This window comes from Neoarius graeffei, chromosome 25, assembly GCF_027579695.1.
Source record: "Neoarius graeffei isolate fNeoGra1 chromosome 25, fNeoGra1.pri, whole genome shotgun sequence".
NCBI classification, from domain to species: Eukaryota; Metazoa; Chordata; class Actinopteri; order Siluriformes; family Ariidae; genus Neoarius; species Neoarius graeffei.
The window spans coordinates 48193080-48207175 of record NC_083593.1 but is presented as its reverse complement, the minus strand read 5'-3'; the positions used below and the strand labels follow the sequence as shown (position 1 = coordinate 48207175).

The window sequence follows — 14096 nt, the reverse complement described above, 5'->3', positions numbered from 1 at the left end:
TAGATGACATCATCATCTATAGTAATGACTGGCAGCGGCACCTCGAACATCTGAGGGCCGTCCTTAGGTCGCTGAGGCGAGCGGGGCTCACAGCCAACCCAAAGAAGTGTGCGATTGGGCGGGTGGAAGTACGGTATCTGGGCTTCCACTTGGGCAACGGGCAGGTGCGTCCCCAAATTAATAAGACGGCAGCAATTGCGGCCTGCCCGAGGCCCAAGACCAAAAAGGGGGTGAGACAGTTCCTGGGGCTGGCTGGCTGGCTATTATCGTATTACCTAATTATTCGGACGTCACCAGCCCGCTGACTGATCTCACTAAAAAGGGGGCACCAGATCCGGTCCAGTGGACGGAGCAATGCCAGCGTGCTTTTTCTGGGGTAAAGGCTGCACTGTGTGGGGGGCCACTTCTACACTCCCCTGACTTTTCTCTCCCCTTTATGTTGCAGACCGATGCGTCGGACAGAGGGCTGGGGGCGGTTTTGTCCCAGGAGGTGGAGGGGGAGGACCGCCCTGTCCTGTATATCAGCAGGAAGCTGTCGGTGCGTGAGGGGCGCTACAGCACCATAGAGAAAGAGTGTTTGGCCATCAAGTGGGCGGTTCTCGCCCTCCGGTACTACCTGCTGGGGCGCCCTTTCACCCTCTGTTCAGACCACGCGCCCCTCCAGTGGCTCCATCGCATGAAAGATGCCAACGTGCGGATCACCCGTTGGTATCTGGCGCTCCAACCCTTTAATTTCAAGGTAGTCCACAGGCCGGGGGCACAGATGGTCGTGGCAGACTTCCTCTCCCATCAAGGGGGGGGGGAGTCGGCTGCAGGCTGGACGGCCGCCCGGCCCGAGTCGGGCGGTGGGGGTATGTGGCAGCGGGGGCGTGGTCAAGCGCCGGTCTGTGACAGGAGAGTGGAGTCAGGGAAGGCAAGTGGCAGAATCACTACACCTGAGACCAATTAACCTGTGTTTGTGTGTCTTCCCAGTGACCACGCCCTATATCAGGAGGGAGAGCGAGAGCGGAAGGAGCTCTCTCCACAACCAGATGATTGGAATGTGTGTGCGTGTGTGGCTGAGAGTAGAAAATATTTGCACTGAAGAGTGAAAATAAAACAGTCTGTCAAACCTTATCTCTGTCCTGACGTCCTCTGTGCTCCACCCACCAACACAGAAACATTACAACAAGGAATGTCAAAGTATCACTGTCTGTATAGTCATTTCTGTATTGAAGTAAAGAGTTGTGTCATGATCTTAGTACACCTGTACCTTCTGATCCAATAACGTTCCAAACAACAAAATAAAGAAACCCTTTGAAGAGACAAATGAAATATCTCTTAGATTTTCTAAATCAAGTATGAGTTCTGGTATCATCTATAACAATGGTTCTCAAACTTTTTTCACCAAGTACCACCTCAGAAAATACTTGGCTCTCCAAGTACCACCATAACGACCAACATTAAAATACAGTAGCGTAGTAGGCCTAAGTATTCATTAAAAACAAGGTGGAGGTTTTATTTAACAAGTATATTTAATATTGTTGGCCACTGTAACATTACACACAGTACTTTGAACAGTAACACTGTGTTTAAATATAGGAAAATAAAACACTGTACTTAAATAATGAATCAAATAAAATTAATTGCACATAAAAGTGAAATAAACATTGTACTAAAATAAATATTAAGACAGTTCTTAAAGATTAAATGAAAATGTACTTAAAAGTTAAATAACTCCAGTGACTGCTTTCTGAAACAGAAACACACACCCACAAACAGAGGAAGAACAATAAGATTAAGAATAAAACAAAAGTGAGGAAAAGCATTAAGAATAACAGCTTGTGTTAAATATACACAGAGTATTGACTGATTGACTATTGATTGACAACTTACTGAGCTGAATGTGATGGGTGTGCATGCCTCTGTGAACACAGTCCTGCAACGTCCAATCCAAGCCATGCTCCTGGATGAACTTGTTCAGTAACTGGAATATTTGCTCTGATGTAGTTCTGGTCTCCAGTGATTTACAGAACATAAAGTCCTCCTGCACCACACCATCATATTCATATCTGACATAAACCAATAAATTGGCCAAATCTGCAACATCTGTAGTCTCATCAAGCTGTATGGCAAAATATCTACTGTTCTTAATGCACTCAATCAGTGTCTTTTTAACATTGTCAGCCATGTCCTTTATCCTCCTTGACACGATGTCATTTGAAAGCGGCACCAAGTTTAACTCTGTGGCAGCTTTCTCTCCACACATGATACGTGTCATCTCTTTGGCTAATGGTAAACACAGCAGTTCCCCGATTGTGTGCGGCTTACCGGCTCTGGCGATCAGGAGGCTGGCACGATATGAAGCTTCCTGTGCTTTGGCTATGGGTGTACCATAGGACAGAATGGTGGACTTGGACTGCTTCAGTTCATCACGTTTTCGTAAAAAAAACATCCATTGGTTTGTCCTTTAGTGCTGTGTGTTTGGTTGTAAGATGCCGTTTGAGATGCGATGATTTCATGGACTCGTTGCTCAGAACATCCCCGCATACAACACACTGCGGCCTGGGCAGCTCCTCTGTCCCGCTCCAAATGAATCCCAGTTTTATGTATTTTTCCTCATACTTCCTCCTCACTGGTTTCTGCTGTTTGCTAGCAGTTCTGGGGCTGGTTTTGCCACTGTCGTTAGCATCTGCGCTCGGCTCACACACGTCCTCAACTTCAAGTTCAATTTATTTCTTTGTCCCAAATGGGCAATTTGGTTGCAAACAGGGTCACACACATCACACACACACCACCACCACATAACACATAACACTATAAAATAAAATCAGTAAAAAATAAAATATTCAACAAATAAATGAGGATATATAAAAAACATACAGAATACAGGTGAGGACAAAGACTACAATGAAAAAAGCTATCTTTTCCTGGTTTGTGTATTCAGTATTTGAATAGACAAGGGAATAAAATAATTTTTATACCTCTGCTTGAAGGCCATTGGAGTTTTAAGGCGTAAGCCAGATGGCAAAAAAATGTATTCATTGTACAATGGATGGCCTGGGTCTTCATATATTTGAATGGCTTTGTTAAACACCTGCTTATTAAAATACTCAGACTATCAAACTTCACACCCACTATCTTACTAGCTACATTCACAATTTTTAAAAGTGCATTTTTCTCTCTGATGGTAACATTTCCATACCAACAGATAATGGAGAATGTAAGAATTGATTTGATAAAAGCTTTATAAAACAGCGTCATTAGTGTTTTGTCAACCTGAAACTTAGCTAGCTTTTGAAGTGCAGAAAGTCTCTGCTGCCCTTTCTTGCACAGGGCAGTGGTATTCAGATCAAACTTAAGTCGGTCATCAATCAAGGTGCCCAGATACTTGTAAGATGACACAACTTCAACGGCTTGGCCATTTATGACACTGTGCTTAAAAACAGGGGTATGACGTCTAAAGTCTATAGACATATCTTTAGTTTTACTAATGTTCAGGTGCAAAAAAGCATCATTGCACCAGGACACAAAGTTGTCAATAACCGGCCCATGTTCATCCTCAAGGGAATTCAAGAGACTAACAATTACAAAATCATCTGCAAATTTTAAAATATGCCTATTGTCATGCTGGCTACAACAATCATTGGTGTACAATATGTACAACAAAGGGGAGAGGACACAACCCTGCGGTGAGCCTGTGGATGATGTTAGGCCACTGGACAATGCTTTATTTACCCTCACTCTCTGGACTCTCTGGGTGAGGAAATCAAGTAGCCAACCAGTCAAACTTGGGTCAAGACTGAAGTTGTTCAGTAATTTCTCAATTAACAGGTGGGGTTGGATGGTGTTAAATGCTGAAGAAAAGTCTACAAAAAGCAGCCTTGCATGATTCCCACTTGTCTCAAGATGTTTATAGAGAAAGTTTAGTAGAGTAATTGTAGCGTCTTGCACCCCCCTCTTGACCCTATAAGCAAACTGATAAGGGTCCAGGAGAGGTTCCACCATGACCAAGAGCTCAGCTTTAATCAGCCTCTCCAGGGATTTTACTACAAGAGATGTAAGGGCCACTGGCCTAAAATCATTTAGGGTCTGAGGCCGGCTAACCTTAGCCACAGGAACCACAACAGACTGCTTCCATAGAGATGGCACCCTCTGCAGGGACAGTGACAAAGTAAATATATAAAAGAAAATAGGGCCTAACTGTTCAGCACACACTTTTAACATACGTCCACTGATATTATCTGGGCCTGGGCTTTTCTTCAAATTACAATATTTAAAACATTTAACAACACTCTGCTCATTAAAGCTAGGGGTGAATGGCTGGGATGTCAGAAGACTCTGCTTAAGTTCAGAATGCCTGTTACTGAAGTCGTGTGTGTTGAAGCTGACCTAGAACCTGTTGAGATCCTCTGCCAGCTCTGGATCAGGTATGTTGTTAAATTCTATCTTCCTCCTTCCCCTTTCCTTAAGCCCCACCATAGTCTTCATGCTATCCCAGGCCGAGCCCAGGTTGTTCCTTTTTAAGTGTGTTTCTAATTTATCTCTATACTTCATTTTGCCCACCTTAATTTCTCATTTTAACTCTTTCTGTATTTTATGCAGCGCTAGTATGTTACCCTCTTTAAAGGCTCTATTTTTCTCACGCAATAGACATTTAATAGACTTAGTAACCCATGGTTTACTGTTGGGATAAATTTTAACTGGCTTAGTTGGAATGACAATATCCTTACAATAAGACACCCAACTACTGATCACATCTGTCAATTCATCAATGTCAGAGCAGGAATCTTTAAACATGTCCAGATCTGTACATTCCAGGTATCCCTGAAGAGCAAGGCAAAAGCCCTCTGACCAATCCTCAATCTGAACAATCTGTCTCTTGAGTCTCTTAAGAGCCATTTGATATATGGGGATTAGATGAACACAATTATGATCCGATGAGCCAAGAGGTGGAAGAGGGATGGACTTGAATGCATTTTTTACTGAACAATAACACAAGTCCAACGTTTTGTTTTGTCTAGTGGGGCATGTGACATACTGATGAAAATCTCTGAGTACTTTAGACAGAGAGCAGTTGTTCATGTCGCCAAGAATAATGATTGGAGCATCAGGGGTTCGCATTTGCAGAGAGTGGGTTACTTGGGAAATAATTTCACAGGCATTGTTATTGTTCGCTTTGGGATGGATGTACACCAGAGTAACAAACAGCTGGGGAAACTCATGCGGGAGATAAAAGGGGCGCAGTGCCACCGTGAGCAATTCAACATCAACAGTGCAGATTCTCTCTCTAACAATGACTGATCTGCACCAGCGCTCATTAACATATAGACACACGCCCCCACCAGTGCACTTGCCTGTAGCCGTCTCATCTCTATCCAGCCGAACCGGCGAACCAAAGCCAGGCAGTTCCAAATCGCTATCCATATCGTGATCGGACAGCCATGTCTCTGTAAGCGCCAGGATACAAGAGTCTCTAAACTCATGGAAGTACCTGACCTGTGTTTGTAATTCCTCAGACTTGTTCCGAAGTGACTGCACATTCGAAAGGAGGATTGTCGGCAGAGGGACGCGTGAAAGTGACTGTATTTTCACCCTCTGCCAGACCCCTCCTCTGCGTCCTCGCTTCCTGGTCCTAATTCCCCGAGCGGTACCCGATTCCTGATGATATTTTCCGAACGACATTGTTCTTAATAAGTTCCAGTCAAGTAGCAAGTTTGGTGGCCCATGTGAAACATGACTCCAACTTAGGAGAAACTCCCTGGAGTACTGAATCCTTGTTACCAGGGGTGGAGATGAGTCGCCACAACCCCAAACCAGCACAAATACAATCCACAACAATATCAGTGTCCAAAGTCCCATTTTAGTTAGCCAAACCACCACGCTGTCTGTAAACGCTAAACTTCTACTTGTCCAAGTGAAAAGTTACAAGTTATTAACACAGACAAGCGATATTAAAATGAAACAAACGAACATCACAACACACAGACATTACCTGCTGCCGGTCGCTGCATGAGCATGCACCCTCTCATGCTCACACACGTCCTCTTCAGTTCTCCCTCTCTCTTGATCCACGCTCGCATTCGCGGATTTAAGCCACAACAGTAATTTTGTCGTACTCACCATAATTAGCAAAGCCACCTCCACCTTTTCCCATCACAGCCTAGTCTACCAATGGCGGATAACCGTCTGTCAGCGGAACCGGCGGGAATACGTACGTACGCTACGTATGGCTACCCAGAAGCACTTGCAAACTTTTTTAAAATTATTAACTTAATTTGTATCTCCTTTCATTTTCTTGTCATCGGTTGATAAGATTTTTCATCCATTCGGAAATTATGGATAGTATTTCACGTTTTATTTTTTAAATTGTATTTATATTTAATTAAGTGATTCTTTGGCGTACCACTAGAATGGAGCCCGCATACCACAGTTTGAGAATCACTGGTATAGAAAATCCTTGTATTCCATAGCATTACAATTTCCCTTCACTCGAATTAAGAGGTTCAAGCACTGTTCTAGCATTAAAATTCCACTGTCCATAAAGTGAGATCCATGAAGCCATGGTTAGCCAAGGTTAGAATGGAAGACCGAAAAACTTGGCACAGAGAACATGTACCTTTTTTCTTTATCTATTTAGTTTTGATTCATACAATCCTTTAAGAAAAGATTAGATCTTACAAATTCAGAACTCAAAACCATAATGTCTGTTTTGTTTAATATGGGCACCCAATGTAGTCAGACACTAATTTAGTGAAATTAAACATTTAAACAAGATTTTATCTAGTTTAATACATATTTTGCATCAATCGTTTTGTTATTAAACAGGAGTTTTCAAGTAAAACACATTCCTGATAGCTATAACCCATTTTCCAATAAGAAAGTTTTACTCAGTACAACATGATCGCATGGTAGGGCTAAGGAAATCATCAGCCCAGTATCATACCGAGACTCAGTTGTATCTTTTCAACATAAAACTTATTTGCCTACTATACAGCATGTCTTGTACATTATATTAGAAGTTATTATCAGTTTGCTAGTTACTTATGACATGATATATGGCCACATATAAAGTGTAATAAGCTTACTGGCTGTCACAATTTATAGAGAAAGATTACCACAAATTTTCATCTCATCTCATTATCTCTAGCCGCTTTATCCTGTTCTACAGGGTCGCAGGCAAGCTGGAGCCTATCCCAGCTGACTACGGGCGAAAGGCGGGGTACACCCTGGACAAGTCGCCAGGTCATCACAGGGCTGACACATAGACACAGACAACCATTCACACTCACATTCACACCTACGGTCAATTTAGAGCCACCAGTTAACTTAACCTGCATGTCTTTGGACTGTGGGGGAAACCGGAGCACCCGGAGGAAACCCACAAGGACACGGGGAGAACATGCAAACTCCACACAGAAAGGCCCTCACCGGCCACAGGGCTTGAACCCGGACCTTCTTGCTGTGAGGCGACAGCGCTAACTACTACACCACCGTGCCACCCATTACCACAAATTAATTTTTAAAATCTATTAAGGTACAGTATTTGTAGCTTGCACATGTCAGTGTCACAATAACCAAGAACAGTGATTGTCCCAGCCACTAGAGGTAACAATCACCACAATTTTAATTCAGTGGCTTGTCCAAAGATCAACTCCACGCACCTGGCCCATGCCCACCTGGTAGGAAACCAACTGGGACATCAGAATACACTGGAAAAAATCCAGGACCAGTTCCACTGGCCAGGAATGGTGGCCGTGGTATATAACTTTTGCCAGCGGTGCCATCCAGTGCCAGCAGACCTCCCCTCATTGGCCAGCCCCTGCTCCATTGATTCTCCTTCCCATCATCAGGATCCCTTTCAAGCAGGTGGACAAGGATCTCATCAGGCCACTGCCAAAGTCCACCCATGGCCACAAGTACGTCCTTGAGATCATCGACTACACTACATTGTAGGTACTGCCTGTCTTGTCTTTTAGGACTACAACTCCCATCAATAACTTCCGCGTTGACCTACGTCACGCCTGGGCGGGATCACCTACGTCACATCCTCCATGAAGCCATAAGTAACTGAGCAACCTTCCGGTCTATCTCTTTTGGCACAGATGTGACTCGGGTCACACTGACATAAAGAGGCTCTCTCTCTCTCGTCGTGGACTCAAGCCGTCCAGACACAAAAGAGATCCGCTCCTTCGAGCACCCAAGATAAAGACGTCTTTCTCCCAAGAAAAACAATTCAGCGCGTTTTTTGTTTACCATTGGCCACGGTAGAACTACTTAAATCATGCTATCTCTCTCTCTCGGTTGAGCTACAGCCGGTTTGTTTGTCTATCATCAGTAACGTTACAAAACTGCCGCCCAAAGCAGTTAATTTAAAGTTAGAAGCGACCGGATTCCTTCTGACTAAAAGCGCTGTGCACATTGTTTGATCAGAGACTTTTCTCCACAAACTACGAAGCGTTCGGACCAAGAAATCCTCTGCTTTCACGGAAAGCCCCACGTGCTCCTGTGGACTCCAAAAGTCTCGGAACACCTCTATAATCTTGCACTGGAAGCAAGATACTGAAGTAAGGCTGGCATTTTTGGACAGAAACTAGTCTTAAGAATTAGCTTTATGAAGTAGTGTGAATTTAAACTCAGGAATTGTTTAATTGTGCACACTGGTTTTGTGTTCTACATTGTTCTATGTTCTCTCAGTTGTTTGTTTAATGGATAGGCTTTTGCATGCTCTCTGCTCCTTCCTAACACCTTTAATTTCATTATTACACATATTTTGACCTCATCAAGATTTCAGTGGATTTAGTAATGTTATAAGCTAGTGGAGTTAGCGACCACGGCTAATTCTTTTGTCCTCACCACGTGGCCACAGGCCTCACAAACACACCTTAGCTAGCAACCCAGAGCTAATTCTTTTGTTGTAGGCCACAGGCCTCACACACACACACACACACACACACACACACAAACACACACACACACACACACACACACACACACACACACACACACTCCCATGTACACACATACCCCACTGTTTGCCGAAGATTTCAGCTGCTATTATTCATTTTTATCTTTCTTATAGTAAATTCAATTTATTGTGAAACTGTGTGTTTATTTGTCTGTTTTGCTGATATATCCTGGAAGTCACCCAATCTCAAAGAATTCCAAATTGCCTTCAGTGTGCTATTGGCTGTAGCTTTATGTAGCTTGGTAAGTGATACATTGCTGCATTAGAAGTGATCGTAATAATTTGGAATATACCATAATTTAGCTGTTTGGTAATTTATTATTAAGCACCAAAATTAATGGTATTATTAATGAGACTGATTTACTGATTTAATGAGACTGATTTACTGATTTAATGAGACTGATTTACTGATTTAATGAGACTGATTTAATGAGATTGATCACTTAATTACAAATTGCACCTACATTAATTGGTGCCCCATGTGAGGAGATTGGTTTGTTGACTTCTTGAATATTGTTGCAACAACAGATAAATTATCAGTTTGATTAAGCAACTGCTAAGGTATATTCCCAGGTGTGTTAAACGGTTAACAGTAGCGTGATAACCATATCACAAAATACTAATAACCTTTTCATAACTTAGGATAAGAGATAGCATTTCCAAACAAACTATTACGTAGTTAATATTAATTAATAACAATTAATTAATAAATTAACTCATTGATTAATTAATTACATAATATCCAACCTAAGTAAAATGGCATCCCCTCGTGTCTCAGAAGTTGAAAACAACGCTCAAGACATGTCTCTCCTTGAGGTCATCGCAGACTTCATTCACTGCTCTGCCTCTGAAAAGGCAACCATTAGGAACACGAGTAAGGGTGAATGCCAGAATAACATAGATAACTCAAATAAACATATGAGAGATCCAAAAAGAACAACCATTGGTGTCCAAGAAGCACTAGGTAAGCTATTCCTGTCGTACTTCCAAAATACTGATTCAGAAATCAGACGCCTCCGCTGAGAGGTTGAAAGGCTGACCACCAGCAACGCCGAGCTGGCAGCCGATAACAATAATTTATATAGGGAGCGTGAGGTCTTGAAAACCTCCCTTGATGATTGCGCCGAAAGGCTATAGAAAGCCGAAAAGGCTGCCAAGAGGACTGTTGAGGAGCAGACCCCCCAAGAAGAACGCGAGGGGCGTGAAAGACCCCCAACAATGCGCCGAAGCTCAGAGCGGGAAGAGGCATCTGAACCGGACACCGTAGATTACCTGGTCGAGGACCAGACACCCCGGCAAACTCCATCAACTCGCTATATGACTTCGTCGTTTAGCCAGGGTGGAGCCATACTGTGCTCATCCCGAGCCCAGGACCATAGCACACCCAGGTCAGTGTGCTACAGTATCCCTGATCTATCTTCGGATGAATGAGGCTATGAATCTAGTGCGAAACGGGAGCAATACCAGAGTAGCTTAGATAGTGAGTACTCAGGAGAACCAAGAAGGCTGCACAAGGATGTGCACCAAACTCTTCACTTACGGCAAATTGACCTACTTGCCAACAATGTTGAGCGATTCGATTCTGAGAATAAAAGAACAAATGTGAATGATTATTTGCGAGAAATTGACTGATGCCTGATAGACCTGCCGAAAGCCACAATGCGAAAGAAACTTAGACTGATCTGGAAGACCTCCAGTAGCAGCGTTTGTGCCTTTTTAGAGACGCTACCCCCAAACATTCGTGATAGTTATTCAAAACTTCACAATTACATGAGGGAAGAATATGCGCCATACACGGATGAAATCTCCGTGACATTGTGTGCATTACAAATTAAACAGAAATGGTCTGAGGCGCCTCCTGAATATTATAGACGGCTACGTACTGCCTATTTCCAGGGTAGTAGTGCACCAGGCTTGGAAGAAGATAGAGGCTTCAAATCCCTCTTCTTACATAACCTCTACCCAAGCGTGCGGACTCAAGTCACACTGGCGTGTCGACAAGGTTTCTACTCGATGAGAGAAACTAGGCAACTAGCCCAAATGACCTGGGAGACCATTGTCAAAACCACAGACAGAAACAATGATGAACCCAGAGTCCTTAGCCTCCAGGGTGAGGACAAGCCCCCGCTAGCCTTAGAAGGAGGTGAAGCTCCAAAAGGGGGACCCCCCCCGGAGAAATCCCGGTCCGAACCGCCTCTTGCCGAGCCATCACCAGGGTGAGTGGAAGAATCAGCAAGGTAAGGCCAGGAGAGACCGATGGCAAGGTCACAGTGACCATGGCAACCGCCCATCATATGGAAAGGGTCGTAGGGAACAAGGCGGTTGGCAGCAAGACCGTCATCCTCGCTCTGGCCAGAGATGGCAGGAGTGCTCTGACCGTAGCTCTAAACGTAGGGGTAGAGGTGACCGACACAGTGACTCAGACCAACCTGGTAAGTTCCGCTCAGAGCTGGACTCTTTGAGAGCCCAGTTGGCTGAGATTAAAAGACTGTTACAGAGGTTAGATCCCTCAACAGATAAATAGAAGCGAGCGTAAAAGGGCAAAAGGCCTACTACGACCGAAAAGCCTCCCATCACGAATATCAAATAGGCGAGAAAGTCCTATATTTCAACTTTACCAAGCCGGTAGAAGTCTCAAAAAGTTCCTACCACCCTGGTCGAGACCTTTTGATTGTGGGAAAACTGTCCCCCGTCGCGTATCGCGTTAGGACATCCAGGCCTAATCAAACGCCCTCATATCGATTTCCATAACAATCAAATCAAGCCTTTTGAACAGTCCTCACTCCAAAAGGGGGGGACGACAGTTAGGCCCATCCTGTCCACCTAGCTCGTACGCCTCACTCACCATAAGCGTACACCAACATTTCCAGTCACATTTACCAACCCAAACACTAATATTTTCTTTCCTTCATTTCTTCTCTTTTCTTGTTTTTATGCATAGGAAATGAAGTATATATGTAGGGTTTAATGTTTCTGTATGGATGTGATTCTGACCTAGTTAGATAGAGTGATTATATGCCCAAAATGCCTATAGCCTGATTATATGCCCAAATGCCTCTGCCTCCAACTGTCTTACTGGAACTCATGAGTTTACACAGTTTTCACAGGACACCATGGACTGTACAGGGCAAGGCTACCTCAAGGACTATGGACACGTGGACTGTACGGTACTGTGCTCTCAGTGCTACGACTCCATCATACCCCTGAGACCAAAAGGGGGAATGTAGGTACCGCCTGTCTCGTCTTTTAGGACTACAACTCCCATCAATAACTTCCGCGGTGACCTACGTCACGCCTGGGCGGGATCACCTACGTCACATCCTCCATGAAGCCATAAGTAACTGAGCAAACTTCCGTTCTATCTCTTTTGGCGCGGATGTGACTCGGGTCACACTGACATAAAGAGGCTCTCTCTCTTTCGTCATGGATTCAAACCGTCGAGACACAAAAGAGATCCGCTCCTTCGAGCACCCAAGATAAAGACGTCTTTCTCCCGAGAAAAACGATTCAGCACGGTTTTTGTTTACCATTGGCCACGGTAGAACTACTTAAATCGTGCTCTCTCTCTCTCTCAGTTGAGCTACAGCCGGTTTGTTTGTCTATCATCAGTAACGTTACAAAACTGCCGCCCAAAGCAGTTAATTTAAAGTTAGAAGCGACCGGATTCCTTCTGACTAAAAGCGCTGTGCACATTGTTTGATCAGAGACTTTTCTCCACGAACTACGAAGCATTCGGACCAAGAAATCCTCTGCTTTCACAGAAAGCCCCATGTGCTCCTGTGGACTCCAAAAGTCTCGGAACACCTCTGTAATCTTGCACTGGAAGCAAGATACTGAAGTAAGGCTGGCATTTTTGGGCAGAAACTAGTCTTAGGAATTAGCTTTATGAAGTAGTATGAATTTAAACTCAGGAATTGTTTAATTGTGCACACTGGTTTTGTGTTCTACATTGTTCTATGTTCTCTCAGTTGTTTGTTTAATAGATAGGCGTTTGCATGCTCTCTGCTCCTTCCTAACACCTTTAATTTCATTATTACACATATTTTGACCTCATCAAGATTCAGTGGATTTAGTAATGTTATAAGCTAGTGGAGTTAGCGACCACGGCTAATTCTTTTGTCCTCACCACGTGGCCACAGGCCTCACAAACACACCTTAGCTAGCAACCCAGAGCTAATTCTTTTGTTGTAGGCCACAGGCCTCACACACACACACACACACACACACACACACACACACACACACACACTCTGACACACACACAAATGCGCCTTAGCTAGCAACCCAGAGCTAATTCTTTTGTCCTCACCACATGGACACACACACTCAAACACACCTTACCTAGCGACCCAGAGCTAATTCTTTTGTTTTAGGCCACAGGCCTCACACACACACACACACACACACACACACACACACACACACACACACACACACACACACACTCTCCCATGTACACACACACTGTTTGCCGAAGATTTCAGCTGCTATTATTCATTTTTATCTTTGTTATAATAAATTCAATTTATTGTGAAACTGTGTGTTTATTTGTCTGTTTTGCTGATATATCCTGGAAGTCACCCAATCTCAAAGAATTCCAAATTGCCTTCAGTGTGCTATTGGCTGTAGCTTTATGTAGCTTGGTAAGTGATACATTGCTGCATTAGAAGTGATCATAATAATTTGGAATATACCATAATTTAGCTGTTTGGTAATTTATTATTAAGCACCAAAATTAATGTTATTATTAATGAGACTGATTTACTGATTTAATGAGACTGATTTACTGATTTAATGAGACTGATTTAATGAGATTGATCAGTTAATTACAAATTGCACCCACAACATGATACCCAGAGGCTGTCCCTCTCCGCAGGGCTGCCTAGAAAAATATTACCTGAGAGCTGATGCTCCTATTCAGCCGATCCAGGATCCCCAAGAACCTCCTCACAAACCAAGGGACCCCCTTCATCTCCAGACTCATGACAGACCTGTGTTGCCTACTGTAGTTCAAAGATCTCAAAACTTCAGTCTACCACCCTCAAACCAATGGCATCATGGAAAGATTCAACCAGACCCTCAAATAGATGGTGAAAATGGTAGTAGATGAAGATGGCCAGAACTGGGGCCTACTCCTCCCTTACCTCCT

General features: G+C 43.7%; 1 protein-coding gene across 1 annotated transcript in view; it reads left to right on the top strand.

The window, feature by feature from the left end:
- LOC132873242 (adhesion G-protein coupled receptor F1-like) overlaps positions 1–14096 on the top strand; it is a 39873-nt gene that overhangs the window by 24887 nt on the left and 890 nt on the right. The window lies entirely within an intron of this gene.